This window comes from Molothrus ater, chromosome 3, assembly GCF_012460135.2.
Source record: "Molothrus ater isolate BHLD 08-10-18 breed brown headed cowbird chromosome 3, BPBGC_Mater_1.1, whole genome shotgun sequence".
In the NCBI taxonomy this organism is placed as follows: domain Eukaryota; kingdom Metazoa; phylum Chordata; class Aves; order Passeriformes; family Icteridae; genus Molothrus; species Molothrus ater.
Genome location: NC_050480.2, coordinates 89,024,803 through 89,040,846, shown reverse-complemented (window position 1 = coordinate 89,040,846; position 16,044 = coordinate 89,024,803). Strand labels below are relative to the sequence as shown.

General features: G+C 37.1%; 1 protein-coding gene across 1 annotated transcript in view; it reads right to left on the bottom strand.

Annotated features, from left to right (window-relative positions):
• RNGTT (RNA guanylyltransferase and 5'-phosphatase) overlaps window positions 1-16,044 on the bottom strand; it is a 170,939-nt gene that overhangs the window by 74,842 nt on the left and 80,053 nt on the right.

The window sequence follows — 16,044 nt, the reverse complement described above, 5'->3', positions numbered from 1 at the left end:
TTATGTCTCTTTACAAGTTTAAAGTGTTGTACATACCAGCCAAAACCTTCTCTCATTTCTCAAACCCTATGGCACCAACCTCTTTTCACCTTCTGCCCTTTCATTTTTACCACCTCCATCCTAACTCAAGCTTAAGTGTAGTCATCACTTAAATTTACATCAGAGAAAGAAGGAAGTCAGTCTCTCAGAGGACTTTTTTCTTTTTGGCTAGTTAATTTGTAGTAAAAAGCTCCTAGAAGTCCCACAAAAATTGGGTTGCATCAGTGGAAAGTATTCAGTGCTCCAAGTCTGACGGCATCGTGGTACAACAAAAGAATCTCCATGAACTGAGCAGCAGTGCTTTTGGCTGACTCACTACAATAACCCAATTTGGAAGCTGGGTAATTTATCAGTATCAGAGGCCACATTTGCAGAAGCTCCAACCTGTAAATTTAAGGCTTCATTATGAGATCGCTTTTGTTGACATTTTTAGTAAGCTATGATGATAATCAGTATACCAGGAATAACATTTCAGAAAATCCCCTCAGAGACCAGGAAGATTAATGAAAACTATGAAACTTAAACAAAAAAGATGCAAAAATATATTTCAAAATACTTCTTGAGGAATGCAATCTTGAAAAAAAAAAAGAATGCAGCCTTACATCAAAAGGCAATCAGTAGGCTGGAACTTTTAGCTAGTCTGAACATAAGGAAAAATGTGCAAGTACTAAGAAATTGCAGCATATTGTTCTCAGACATAGTCCAATTTCTCTTTATAATTCCAATGATAAAAAGGCCCTCGAGCTGAACAGATATGCTTGAAATATGATGCACAGAATTGCCAGCAGGATTTTTTTCTACATGTTGCTAAATGCATGCTACACAAAATTGTCATTAAGGGCTAGCTTATTACATCTTACAGGGCTACAAATCTCCTTGAATTAAATATTCATGAGTCTTGCATGGAATACTGAATCCTATGGTATTTTATAAGAAACAATAGAAAGTAGTCTTTTCAACTCCATATTCTAGTATATAAATTATAAAATTGTGAGTTTCAGTTATATTAAATTCATCATTAGCCACTGACATGCAAATTGCAAAGCACATATTTCACATCCTTATTTTCAAAAGGAAACATTCATACAACATGGGAGTTAAGTCCCACCAGAAGAACTCAGCATGTGCTCTGCAGTGCTTTCACTTGGCAAGTAGCAAGCTGATGTGCTCAGAGATGAAAAGCAAAGTGGGGAAAAAATGTATATTGAAAAAAATTCAGTATGTACTTTCTCTTTCAAGTCTCCTACAAGACTAATAGAACTTAAAACTGCATTTTCAGGAGACTAATTTGGATAATGAGCAGGGAAAAATCCTCATCTAAGAAGAAAAACATACCATGCCAAACGAGAAAATGAAGGGATCCTGCCCACTCTTTGTGTGAAACTAAACCTTGCAGTTCTGGCCTAGGAACAAACAAGTCAGTGTCTCTGGGTAAGAACAGGTTAAATTGAATAGGATAGCTATGTGCTGAACATTCTAAGCAAAGAGAAAAGAAATATAGATTGCATTTTAAGAATATTACTTAAAAAAAAATAGTTACTGTGAAATTAGTTGCTATCCCTCTTGGGAAGGACATTCTTCCATTAAAAGCAGTGGCTCCAATGTAAGTTGTTAATATTGCCTTGTAACCAAACAATAGTTCCTGCCACATCAGATTTTTTGCCCCTTCTACAGAGCATGACCACACAAATACCCATCAGACATGCAACACAAAATCTCTGGCTTGAATACTGGGATTGAGCAATTGCCATGAAGAACCTGTTCCAACTTCTCTGCTGCTGGCAGGGAGCTTTCATTCTGTTACTGGCAGAAGGGTTAGAATCAGACTTTTTCCTCCTTTCCCTTTTCTTGAATGTTTCTTCTTTAATTATACCAAACGTTTAAATGTTAATGTAGCTGTGCTTCGAGCAGGCAAGCAGCTGAAGGGCCAAAGAATTAGGGGAGGGGGTAAGTGATAATTACCATTTGCCAAAGCAAATGTCATCAGGTTTAGCTGCTATTTAACAGTTTAACATTTTAACAAGGGCAAATAGAAAGAGTAGTTAAAGACAACTTTTCCATAAACAAATGTACAAGGTATTTAAAAATCCATTCTATTTCTAAAGAAAGAGAACTGCAACTCATAGCGCCACATCACCAGCATCTATCAAGTGAATTGAAATGTCTGATGTGCAGTCACTGGGAAATTCTGGGAGAAGAAAGCAGACAAACCTGGGCCAGTTCAGGAGAAGCTTCTCTCAACTCTGATTTCTCTCCCATGCATCCTTTTTCCTAATATCATAAAAAGACAGTAGTCCTTTCCTTAACCTCTAGAACATAAAACACAACTGAAAATGCCATAGGAAAAAAATACCATCACGGATTCAAGCAAGACTCTGTGATGATATTTGGAAGACAGTTTAAAAATCTCTTCAACCTGCAAGATAAAGTGAGTTTATCACTTCAATATATGTGTAACTAAAATGCTGAGATAAGAGCATGCTAGTATGAATTCTGAGCTTATAAATTAGATCTCTGTGAAGCTCAATTCTACTTGTGAAACAACTTCAACAGAATCCTTCAAAAACTTTATTAAAGCAGAGTGAGTGGTACAGAGATGACAACAAAGTGAACAAGCTCACCAATCATCAATCCAGCAGGTACTCCAGAAAGAATCAGAGAGCCATGTGGAACTACATCTCTCTTGACACCAAGAACAGTAAGTACCATGCTCATTTTATGAGCTGTCTTGTAAAAACCTTTTCTCTTGTACAGTACATCCTCAACAGAAGGATAATATGGCTTTTATAAACCAAATTCATCCAATAAGCTAATTGTTGAAATTAAATTCTAAAGCTGGGACAAAAAATGTGATTCTTAGCAGATGGGGAGTCAGTGGTGTCAGTTTTGGGGGGAAGATCTAGAAATTCAGTTCAAGTGGAAATCAAAGATATTTTAGGTAAATTGAGCTATAACAATGATTACAAGTGAAAGTTGCATTTACCAAAATAGTAAAATAGATGGATCAAAGTTTTACCTGCATTACATAGACGACACTTATGTTCTTAGGCCTTTGAGCACATTTTCTCCTCAGTTGCACATGTGTATTTGGGCTTTCAAAATGTGTGAAATTGGGAAAAGCTCAGAAAAAAAATGGGTTTCAAAAGGGGCAGCAGCTCAGGTCCTGACAACTGTTTATAACTGTTGCAAACAGACATATTACAGAATAATATGCTCCAAGAAGGTACTATAAAGGATCTAAAGCTTTAAAATCCCCCTCACAACTGGGGGTAAAAGAGAAAGACCATTAAAACACAAAACCACTCTAGGACACTAAAACCTACTTAGAGCAGAAGAGTGCTGTACAAAGGGAACAACAGTCAGCTGTTCATTAGGAACAGAAGGAAAGCAATTTTGTCTTCGGGGTGGCATAAGAATCCTTAATGGTGTTTAACTCCCTGCATCCCTGCTGCCCAGCACCCTTTGTACAGGAGGGAATAGGTCACACGGTGGTGTTCAACAACCACTATTGTTCCCTAACCCCTTCTATTCCAGCACCTGGGGATCCAGCCATGTGCATTCAAGTAAGTGCAATCTTGCAGAAGAGAACTGTGAGCATGTGTGACTGCAGTCAGAAATGCAAGAGAGCAGTCAAAAGCTGCCTGCAGGTGACATTGCCCTAACAGTCACTGAAGAAACTCCCCTTTATGAATAGCTGCCAAGATTTTCATATCTCAAACCCACTTCTTTCATCTCAAGAAAAAAAGAGGTTTTGTAATTTACCCCTAAGCCAATAACTGCATCTTAAATAGTGAGCAATATCATGACTTGAATTAAAAATTTACTGTTATTCAAAATTCCCCTCCAGAACAAGGCAGTTATCACAGTATAAAGCCATTAGACAGCTAAACATATTTTTTTCCTAAAACCAGCAAAACTCTAATTTACTTCCTTAATAGTTGTAGGCTTTTTTAAGCAACCAAGATGTGTACAAGCAGAGCAGTATACCCAGTTAAAATCAAGCTGGAATATCTATTCCAGTAAAAAATATTATCAAAAACCCCTTGCTTTCTGCATGATCAAAATTTTAACAACTTTTTCCCCCTCAGTTTTTTTCCCTGGCCAGTCACCATTAATATTCCTAAAAAATTAATTCATATCTATCTGCAGTGAGATTTGATTTGAGTGCAAAGTTTCAGAGGTAATGGAATAACACCCACCAAATTTGACAGAGGACAGAATCCTACTTCTTTTGAAGGCCTAGGACAATATGCAAGCAAGTGTCATGGAAACAGGAGCTCTCTCCATAGTAACACCATTTGTGGCACTGTAGCTAACCACTCTAAGATGCTCCAAGATATAGGTTTATTAGCTTAAACCCAGTTTTCATTTAGCATTTGTTCCATTAACATTCCATATATCTATCAGCCATAAAGATTTATTAAAAACCTTAACAGTTCACAAGAATGCAGTATCAACATCAAACATAAGGGCAAACTAATCAACTGTGATAAAGCAAGTCTGAGTAACATTGTCTTTTGGGAAAAAAGCCAAGAGACTGATGGCACTGTAAAGAATAATTACATTACAGCTGGTTTCTACTACAGGCTCTGACTCTGTGCAACAATTGTCAGATATGCAATAGCATCTTACATGAAATATATAAAAGGAGTACAGAGTAACACAGAGTAAGTACTCGGTACAGAGTACAGAGTAAGACACATAAAAGTAATTTTAAAAAATTAATTATATATTATATAAAAATATATAATTACACCTAAGCAACCCTTGTTACCTGCTGTTATACAAAAATTTAAATTTTTTATCAACCAACCCAGCAACCAAAACCATCAAAACCAGCTGAACAAAGACTCCAACTAGCATTGTAGCTGCTCTCCATGGAGATGGACCAGCTTAGTGCATAGCAATCAGAGCCATGGGAATGATTTTCAATGAAAATTTATTTGACAAATTCGGTCCTGTTTGTGAACTATCCGTATGCAGTTTATGACTCTGAGCAAAAACAAAAAAAAATCCTGATTAATTTTGTGGCAATGGTTGTTGGCCCATTTTTTGATCTGATGACCAATGCAAAGTTTCACTTCCCTGACTGTTACTAGATACAAGGCCCATGGTACTGTGCGTCCCTTCCATCCAGAAACTGAAGAGGGTCAGCAGTGCAAATGGGTACAAAAATACATTACCTCTGACATTTTTGCAAGTAAAATACCGGGTCTTGCAAGCATAGAAAATAGAGCTCATCCTGCAGAAATGTTTTAAAATGTCACAAATAATCACAAAAATCATTCATCTGGTTGTTTATATGCAAATTATGAAAAGCTACATGTGTTCTTTATTGGTTCAAGTACATAATGAAATATAAAGTTTAAACTGAATCCTGTAAAAATGAAAAGCATTGTGACTGTATTACTGTAATAGATAAGCTGTCTGAAAATAAATTAAAAAATAACTTTACCAGTCTTTGTACATGGAAGTAGTCCCATGCTCAATATATATTTTAGAGAGTAGAGTTGACTCTACTCAAAAATCAAACATATTTTTCCAAAAGCATGCTAGGGCTTCAAAAAAAAAAAGCTCTGAAGGTTTCCAAAATATAACATATCCAATATGGTTCATTACATACAAGTTTGTCTGTCTTACAGAAAAATCTGTATTACTTAAAACTGATACCTTTAAAAAATATTCTGTAAATAACAAACAAAGCAAAAATGTTTTTGTCTACTGGCCTTAGAGCCAGCTCTGTTAGAAGAGATGGGGGAAGGAACCCCAAAAGCCAAATATTAATTTGCATTGCTTGATGTTAGTTGATGGTAAGACTGCTCCAAAGGAATAAGCTGCCTAAAAACTAGCAAATACTGACCTCTGCCAGTCTCTTCTTTGACTGAACTCACATTTTTCCTCACCATCATATGCATCAGACAACTTGCAGAAAAGATTTAAGTAAGAAACTGGAATTTTACATTTTATACTTGAAGACAAAAGGAACAACCTTGAAACTCTTATTTTGTTAGCCACATAGCAAACTTCTTCTTTCATCTGTTTTGAGCTCTGAGCACTATGAGCACTTGATCCTGTAAACAATTTACAGTTGTTAAACAAAACAGTTGTTTCCAAAACTATTTAGAATTATTCTTTATTCTTCTGGTTCCTTTTCCTCATTACCAGCAGAACAAGCCATATTTTCCTTTCAAAATAACAACATCAATTCACTGTCTGACAAGTCCCAATGATACACATTTCAATTGCTCTCATAAGTTAAAAGTTCTCTAGAGAATCTCATGTTGCTTAAAACACGTTTTGTTTCAGTGGTTGGATGAATATACAGATGCAAGATCTCCCTGGGATGTCTAGTGATCACTGTCTGGAAACAAGCAACCTCCTGTTTGTCAGTTCAAACTTGTCAAAACTTTCAGACAGGATGTAACAAGTGTACTAACTGGTTTTTAAAGAACAATTCAAAGCATACAGAACACCTGCATTTTGGAAATCTGAGAAAATTTAATCTAAGACTTCCAATCATTTTCCCCTTTTGGAACAGACCAGCAGACATGTCATAGTTGTACATTCCCCTATTTCAGTGGAAAGCTTCTAGAGTAATGTGGAAAAAAACTGAATTTCATGTCAGAAGCACAACTAGCAGCATAAAAATAAAATAAGCTTTTGCTTTAGGAATGTCTGCACTAATTACATAGGAAAGCTTCATCAGATTTCTGATCTCTGACTTCTATAATGAAGGCATGAAGTCCAGCACTGGCCTCCTACCTCTGTACTTAGTAGGCCTGCATGATACAATCACATCTAAATTATTCACCACACACCTCATTGTGGAAGACAATGAAATTTTCATAGAAGCAATTTATAACTTTCATATCAAGCTCAAGACTTGCATTTTTAATCATCTTAATGGATTTGTTTCACTATTTTTGTAATATCAAAGGCTAGGCGAGCTGATGAAAGGAACAGAAAGTATAATTACAAGTGAAACTAAAGTTACTGTCAGTCAAAAGGAGACTGAATTGTCACAGAGTGTTCTGTTGTACTTCTTCAGTAGAGAATCCTATTCCACAGGTACCTCTGAGCCTTGAAGAGTACTGTTCTGTACAGTATCATGAACATGATTATTTTAAATGTGCAGTCACCAATATGCAGAGTGACCTTCAAAGATTTATCTACTAATATATGCTAGCACCTAAGAAAAATATTCTTATAATTAAAAAATTCAGTTACCCTTTGGTGATATTTATCATGCATTTTCAAAATTGCTGTTTATAAGAACAGTGACCCAGTAAACACTCCAAATTACAAATAACAGGGTAATGTAGAATAAATCATTCTGCTTTAAAAGAAAGTGTCTCTAAATGCTTTGACCATCCAGATACCACAATGCAAGTGCTGATACTCCTCTGAAAGTCATCCTGTTTCGTTACATCTCAGGTATATACATCATTTTTCTGAAATGCTAGGCTACTGATTACGCTAAACAACAGGATGGAGATCTAGCTAAATATTCTGTTTATCCTGATACCAATATTTTTGTTTTACTGCTGTGCTCCTGCCTTATAAAGAATATGAACATTTTATGAAGAATTTTCATGAAAACTTGAAAGGTTTGTTGGCTGTCTTGTTCTGCCGTGTACAAGAAACAGAACTGGGAGAAAAAAAATCACAGCCTAGTTCTTCCAGATACTTTGTTAAATCTTTTCAGTTTGATAGAAAGAGTACAGAGGGATCATAAATGAAGCACTCTGTTTATAGATATCTCTTCTGGGATCTGAAGAAAAGAGAGTATTGACAAAATACTTTCTACTATATTGTCCAGTTTCCAAATCATTCCTGATCCATCAGCTTCTTAGTCCTGGAAAGATTGCTATAAATTTCAGGATGAGTCGGAACACTGCCATGAAGACAAGTGACCACTTCATTAATCTACTCAAGAGCTGAATCAGATGATTCAGTAAAGAATTCTCACTCTTTTGATTCAAATAAAAAACTCTCCTAGATTTCCCTATGCAGCTATAAAAGAGATTTTTTTTTTCAAGACTGATCCACAACACATAGAAATCAATGTAATTTTTGGAATACAGACCTACTCATTTAAAACAGGTATGTTTTGCAAAAGCTGAGCCATTGTGTTGGTATTCTCACCTGAAATCCCCTTTACAGTATTCCTAATATTTAGCTATTATTTTAGTTAGAAAGTACATGCAACCATAGTTAGAAGCATGACAAGAAGTGTACTCCCCAAGTTCCCTGACAACCTGCTTTGAGACAAAGAAACTATGGAAAACCCATTTTTGAAAGCTTCTATTACTGATGATGCTACAATTTTATTTTCCCAACATTTAAAACAGTAGCAGTCAGAGAAAGTGGCTTTTTTTCTTTTCCTGAACAACACATGCAGAGACACCACCATACTAATGTCAACTGACAATCCCAAGGAAGACTAGTACACATAATATAGGAAAGATCTTTCCTACTGTCACTGGCAGGCAGAATGATTAAACTGCACAACAGAAGTTCAAGAACCCATTTAGATAGCACCCATAAGTGCAGTTCACTGCCTGAGAAATCAGAGAAATGTCAGGCAGTACAGGTTATTAGCAAGCAAATGAGACAACATTCCAATTAAGACCAACACTCTCCTTAGGTAATCAGACTCAAGGCACTGACATCTATTCAGGCTGACAGAATAAGGAAGTCAGGTTAAACAATTCTGGCAAATACAAATAGGTTTGCATTTCAATCTGAATGTACCAGAGGACCAAGAGAAGAAAGTTAAACAAGAAAAATTTTTGCTACACCCCAATCTTACTATATTTAGAGCTTAAAATTATTCATAAAGGGAAAGAGGGAAATGTAGATATTTTCTTAGGTGTGAGTTATCGCAGGTTCTTGGAAAGTAAGTGGAAATCATAAAAATCTGCTACATTCATCATGGTACTTGTATCTAGGAGTCTAACAATTTAATTAAATAAGGTGTAATTAATTTAATAAGATCTTAATTACTAGTGTTGGGTTAGCATTTCTTCATTTTCTAGTTTTCTGATTTAAAGAAAAAAGTCAAAAACAAGTCACCCCAAGTGAGCAAAGACAAACTTGAATTGGTATAAAAGTTTTACTTGCATAGTCACAGAAAACTCCTCAAAGAAATATTGTGTATTGCTAATATATTTGGGTATGTTTGTAAAGCATATGAAAAAATTGTGCATTTGAGATAGGAATAGCCACTTAAGAGATGAGTTGCAAGGAACATTGCCATAGAAATTGAATATAACAACTATTCATAGGCAGAGAAGAGTTGGAAAGCTCAGTGGCATTTCAGGAGATTGACAGCAAATTCTCTGACATACAACTGCACAAAAAGTGCACACTGATATGACACTAGCAACCCCTGACTGGCAACAGATTCAGTCAGGAACATAACTCTTACAGAAGAAATCACATTTACCAAAAAGATACTCTAAAGATGAAAGGTTTTAGTAATGTGGATCAACACAAAAGACTGATGAAAACTATTCTCTCCAGATTCTCATTCATTCTGCTGCAAACTCTAGAGGAAAAAAAAAATCAGGTGATCTTAGCATCTCTGTTAACAAACTGAAGTGCTGATGTCTTCCTCCAGTGATAGGATGTGTGGGAACAGTTCAAAGCTGTGCCAGGGAGCTTTTAATTGGACATCAGGATGTATTTAAGTGCTTGAGAGGATGGTGAAACATTGAACAGGCTTCCTAGAGAGGTGGTCAATGCCCCAGAGCTGTCACTGTTTAAGGGTCAATGTGCTTAATAACATGCTTAAATTTTTGCTCAGCCCTGAAGTGATCAGGCAGTTGGACTAGATGATCACTTTAGGACCCTTACAGCTGAAATAGTCTGCTCCATTCTATTCCATTCCATTGCCTCCAAATCTTACATGAATCACTACAAAAATAGAAAACTAAATCCAGAAACATATATTTGTTAGAAGCAAAAAATCTATGCTATTATATGATTCTTCCTAAGCCTTTATATATCAGCTTTGGTATTGAGAGTATATTTGGTATATCTGAGTCTGCCTGAAGCCATTACTTGCTATTGCACCAGAAATACATGACAATAATTGTTACCCCATCACTGATAAACAGGATATCTGAGCTTCAGAAATGAGCCAGCAAGTGACTATGCCTATGATTAAAGATTTCCACACCATTTGATAAAATATATACTGTGGAAGAAAAGGCTTTCCAATTATATAGGATTATTTATGACAAACTGGCACTGCTTAATGAAACAAATCATGGAGATATTTTATTTGGTGGTATCTTTTGGAGATATTTAATTCAGTTTTAACTTCAGTGATTTTGGAAGAACTTTCACAATGACAGAAAATAACACAGCCTATTATACAATGGGAATAGCACAAATAATTAACAGGCAACCAAGCATTTCAGATCACCACTAAGTCTGCCAAGGGAAGGGAAGGAAGATATAGTAATAACTCATGCAATGTTATTCAGTTATAAAAACCTATTCATTATTCTTTCATTTTAAAGGCTAAGCTTTCCATTAGTATTCAGTATGGGGAGTTATGTGTTAAATAATTCAGCTGTTCTTTAAAATAACATTTATCTTAGAAGAACAGAGCTCAGCAGCTGCCCTTCGTCCTTCCCTCTAAAAATCCCAATTCCACACAACTGGACTTTATTCCTCATCCAAAATGAGAGTATGGAGGAGTACCAAACAGAAATCAGCCTGATCCAATGCAAAAATGTAACAGAGCTCAGGAGGTAAACACAAACCAGAAGATTTTAAAATTTGATATATACTTTTCACAGATGTTCAAAAGCTGTCCTTAGGCCTTCCTAACTCATGGCCAGTGAGTCTTCATTTAGTTGGCTAAAGTAAGAAAATAATTCCTACATCCTTTCCTGAAGCAAAGGAACAGTAATGATTTTAGTCAGCAAGAAAGCTGGTTATTAGGAGATTACTAGCATAAAAATTAGACAGTCTGAGCTGTTTAGCAAAAGTACAATTTACAAGGTAGACATGAAAAGTAATTTCACTGATGAGTGGGCAGAGGCCAGAGAGCCAATTCTGCCATCAGAAAAGGCCATTTCTGAGATTTTCATTAAAAACATACAGGCTGCTAAACTGCAAGTGTTCTAAAACAAATGTAAGAAGTTGCCTGTTGTGAAGCAATATTTCAAAAAAAAAAGGACTGAAAGCTTCTAGCCTTTACACAATCATTTTGAATCTGTAAATAAGGCATGTGGCTTTCACCTTTAAACTAACTCAGTCTTTGTCTGGGGCATGATCCCAGGGTGAGATCCCTGTCCATGACGTTTCCTGCTGCTCTCTTTTACTCCTGCTCAGTACTTACCTTCAGGCCCTGCTCTGCCAAACTGTTACAGGTAGAGGAACCAGAAAGTTGATCAGATGGAATAGAGCTGATTTAGGCATATGGGAGTTATAGTGATAGGATCTTAAATGGATAGACAATGATGTAAGGAAAAGAAGTGTCAGGAAGAAGCAACAGAGAAGGGAAATCAAAAGGAATGAGGAATGGGCTGCTGGATAAAGAGAATGCATGAAGAGAAAAAGAGTAAAGGAAAGAGTACAAAGGGAGAAGAGAAGCAATAGTAAGAAGACATTTGTCTCTTGCAATGGAGCTGTTAAGAGTAGGATATGTTAATGCAGAAATTGCATAAGAACCACACATCACATCAAGCTACCTACAAATCATTCTTAAATCATAGACGAGGCAAAAACATCCATCACATCCACTAAACACACTCTTCTCATGATCTGTCAAAGCTTTCACACTGAGAAGGGAGGAAATCAGAAGATGGGATGCCTCAGCCATTGCCTTTCAACTGTCACTGTGAAATGAAAGCCTTTGTATACCCTGAGCAATAACCAATATAAGTAATTCAAGTAACCAATGAGTTAGGAATACTAATGCCCAGTCAGTCTGATCTTGCAAAAGAAACTAACCTGCACAGGCAGAAAAAAATCTCCTTACTCCTTAATGTTGTTTCTACCATCATGAATCTCAGTGCAAAATAATTTCTCCTTCAGTACAAGAACCTTGCTATTCATAATAAGAATTTAAATAGGAATACTAACAGAAGAAAACAAACCTTCTACAATCTAACTGAAACCCTAGATTCATAAGTAAAACTTTTTCACAAATCCCTTCTCATTAAAGCATACCAATTTCTCAAAACTGGACTAATACAGAGGCACTTAATCCCAGATCTCCTCAAACCAAAGAAAAAAGTGAGAAAACTAAGAGCTCTTAGAGGCTAAAAGCATATTCACAGATAATTTTGGATATTTTGAGTTTTATTGCAAATCAGAATTAAACCGAACTTGAAAATAACAAAATATCCTTTCTCCATCCATATTGACTCCCAGTACCAGTGCTGCCTGTAGCTAGCAGGTGTCCTGGGTTGATATGATGCTTTTATCCCCAGTTGTCTGTTCTGTTGATGCTGAATAATAAGTTTTGCACCTTTAGGACGTGTTCCAGAGAGTGAAGGGGGGGAGAGAAGAAGCGCACAGCTTTTTTTCAGACACTGCACTCACTCCTCCACATTCCTGCTCCTGGACTGTGCTGTCTGCAGGTGGACAGACAGCAGGACAGAGCTCTCCTTTGTTTTAGTTAGTTTAAGCTAGCTGAGGCAAAGAAGTTCCCTGGACTTTGTTTTTTTTCCCTTTTCCTTGGACCTGTTTAAACCTGCTCTGGACTGAACACCCAGGGGAGCACCGGCAGCTGCACCTGTGGCCCACCAGGCCGGGCCTGGCCTGCGACATTTCCAGCACCGGAGGGGCTGACCAGAGACTGAGTGAGCTGAGCCACAACCTGGGGAGGGACTTTCTCAGTTTGTCATCTCTTTTGGAGCAGCAAGGGGTTTTATTGTTTAATATCGTTTAGGTTTTATTGTTTAATAAACAGGTTTTTTCCACTTTTCTCCAAGGAGGTATTTTCTCCTGGACCGGTTGAGGGGAGGGGCCAATTGAATCTGCTTTTCTAGAGGAAGCCCTCTGGGGGTTCTCTCCCAAATTTGCCCTGAACCAGGACAGCAGGGAATATCCATATACTCAGGTCTGGATGCCTTTGTCTGAGACCAGACAACAAGAGGAACACCTCTGAGTAAAACAGGGCAGAGGGGAAGAGAAACTCAGAAAAGACTTTCAAACAGTATGAACTAATAAGCTCAACTCTCCTTGTATTAAATAGTTAACTTCTGCATTCTTCTTCACCTAGCAAAAATATGGTACATGTGGGCAATTTTCCCCAAAGAATTTTCTGCCTGTACATGTTGACATTCTGTTTATCCTCCTCTGCTGTCACTTCATTCTTCTTTGTGATTTTGCTTCAATTCTAGTCTACATTTCGTACTCCTCAAAACACACAGTGGATTTCAGGAGCTCCCAAAAGATGTTCTTGAACTTCTCTGATCTTCTAACACTCAGCTTCATTTCTGTCTATCCTTTCTTTTTCTGCATGATCAATTTTGTCAACAAATATGGTTCTTAATTTTCTTCTGGATATGTCATGGTCTCTTCACTTGAGACAAACAGGATTTATAAAGGTCTCTAACCCTCACAATAACCAAAGTTCAGGGCTTTACACCCCAATCAGCAACAGGAGGTTGTTGTTTTCTCTCTGAAAAGATCTACTACACCATGCATTCAACTACAACACAAAAATTATTTCAGCTTGTATGTTCAAGGGGTCATTTATGCACTGTTATACTGTTGTTCTTGTATTGTTGCCTATTTATTTATTCCCTCTGTATCACATAACAAAAAGCCATCTCTATCAGCTTCATCCTTTTCAGTTATTCAGCTTTAATGCTTCTTTCCCAAGTAACAGGTCTACAATAATATTTTTCACTCTAAATATATTACTGTAGTGGAAAACCAGCACAATTACTTATATTTACTCAACTAAGAAAATCATTACACTGAGAAAACTGCATATTGCTTCATCCAGGAAAATCAGCTTAATAACAGAAGCAACAAACTTACATTCCATGTACTCAGAAAAAAAATATTAAAATTTGAACATTAATTTAAACAAATACATTAAAGATTAATAACCTTTATAAGCATTTATAAAAGAAAATTGTTTTAGTTGGGTTATAAATTTTTTAGTGTGCTAAGTCAGAAAACACAAGTTCTAGAAACAAAACATCAGAAATTGATTTCCTGTAACAGTGACTAAGAGATACATTCTTCACCAAGTTCATTTCAACTAGAAAAGGTAATTTCAAATTTAGCTGTAGTAACTCTGCTTAGCTTAACCTCCAATTTTCAGGGAAGTGCTTGTGAGAAACTTTTACAACTGCTTTAAATTCTAACTGTATTCTAAGATATCATCAGGATTTCTTATGAAAGTGTGAACACTCTTTACCCTAGTAGTTCTGCTTTAAATTGGAAACAGCTATGAAAAAAAAAAAAGTATGTGGCATAATTGCTTAATTATGTAGAACTTGAAATAGAGAGGTGTATCTTATTTCCAGATGGGAGTGTCATCACCCCTTGCTAAGATCTACAGTATAGGAAGTAGACCAGGAAAAATATGTTTCAACTGGAAAAGAATACACATGTACTTTCCACGGTACTTTCCATAAGTAGCTGGAAGGGTAGAAATATCTGTCAAATCTGAAATAATTGAAAACAATTCCTTGCTTGATTCAGTCAACACACTGGAGGGAAGGGATGGCATCCAGAAGGACTCTGACAGGCTTGAGGTGGGCTTGTGCAAACATCCAAGTTCAACAAGGCCAAATGCAAGATCCTGCACCTGGGTCAGGGCAATCCCAAGCACAAATGCAAACTGGGTGGAGAATGGATCAAGACTTTCTCCCTGGGGAGAAAGATTTGGGGATGTTTGTGGACCAAAAGCTCAACAGAAGCTGGCAGTGTGCATTTGCAGCCCAGAAAGCCAATCACACCCTGGACTGCATCACAGGAAGCAAGGGCAGCAGGGCAAGGGAGGTGATTCTGCCCCTGTGCTCTCATGAGACCCCACCTGGTTTGCTGTGCCCAGCTCTGGGACCCCCAGCATAAGAACGACTTGGACCTATTGGAACAAGCCCAGAGAAGTGCCACTGAGATGATCTCAGGGCTGGAGCACCTCTCCTACGAAGACAGGCTGATGGAGTTGGGGATGTTTAACCTGGAGAAGAGAAGGCTCCAGGGAGACCTTAGAGCAGCCTTCCAATATCTAAGATGGGCCTACAAAAACAGATAGAGAGGGACTTTTGACAAGGGCATGTATTGACAGAACAAGAGAGAATGGCTTCAAATTGAAAGAGAATAGGTTTAGATTAGATATTCAGAAGAAATTTAAAGAAAATTTTCTTTATTATGAGGTGGTCAGGCACTGAAACAGGTTGTCCAGAGAAGCTGTGGATGCTCATCCCTGGAAGTATTCAAGGCCAGGCTGAGTGGGGTAAAAGGTGTCCCTACTCCCCTCTGGTAGGGGACTGGAATTAGATGATCTCTACAGTCCCTTCCAACTCAAACCATCCTATGATTTACAAGCTAAGAAAAAAGTCAAGATGGATGATGCTACAGCCATGATCTATGCCAATATACAACACACACTGCAGTGTATCCACTGTATCTGATGCAACAGGAGCAGTAATAGAATAGATGAGGCCATGCTAGCTTGAGAACCACTTGCATTATTTTTTCTGGTTGTCTGCAGTACTTCTGGTAACTTCTCCCCAGGCCACTCATATACCTTTACACTGGCAGACATGGCTCAAGAATTTATCATGTTTCAATTGCACTAAAGCAACATGAGTCACAAATTTTAATGAAATTTTAATGTGTGAACATCCTTGAAAAAGCAAAATAATGTGAGAGCTCAAATCAATGGTTGAAAGATTCAAGGAATGCATGCAGTCATAGAAAATCCTTCATTATTTAGCAGCACACATCCATAGTACATACTCTAAAAAAACATGAGATGATTCCTGAACAGTACCACTGTTAATTAGTAAGAAATCA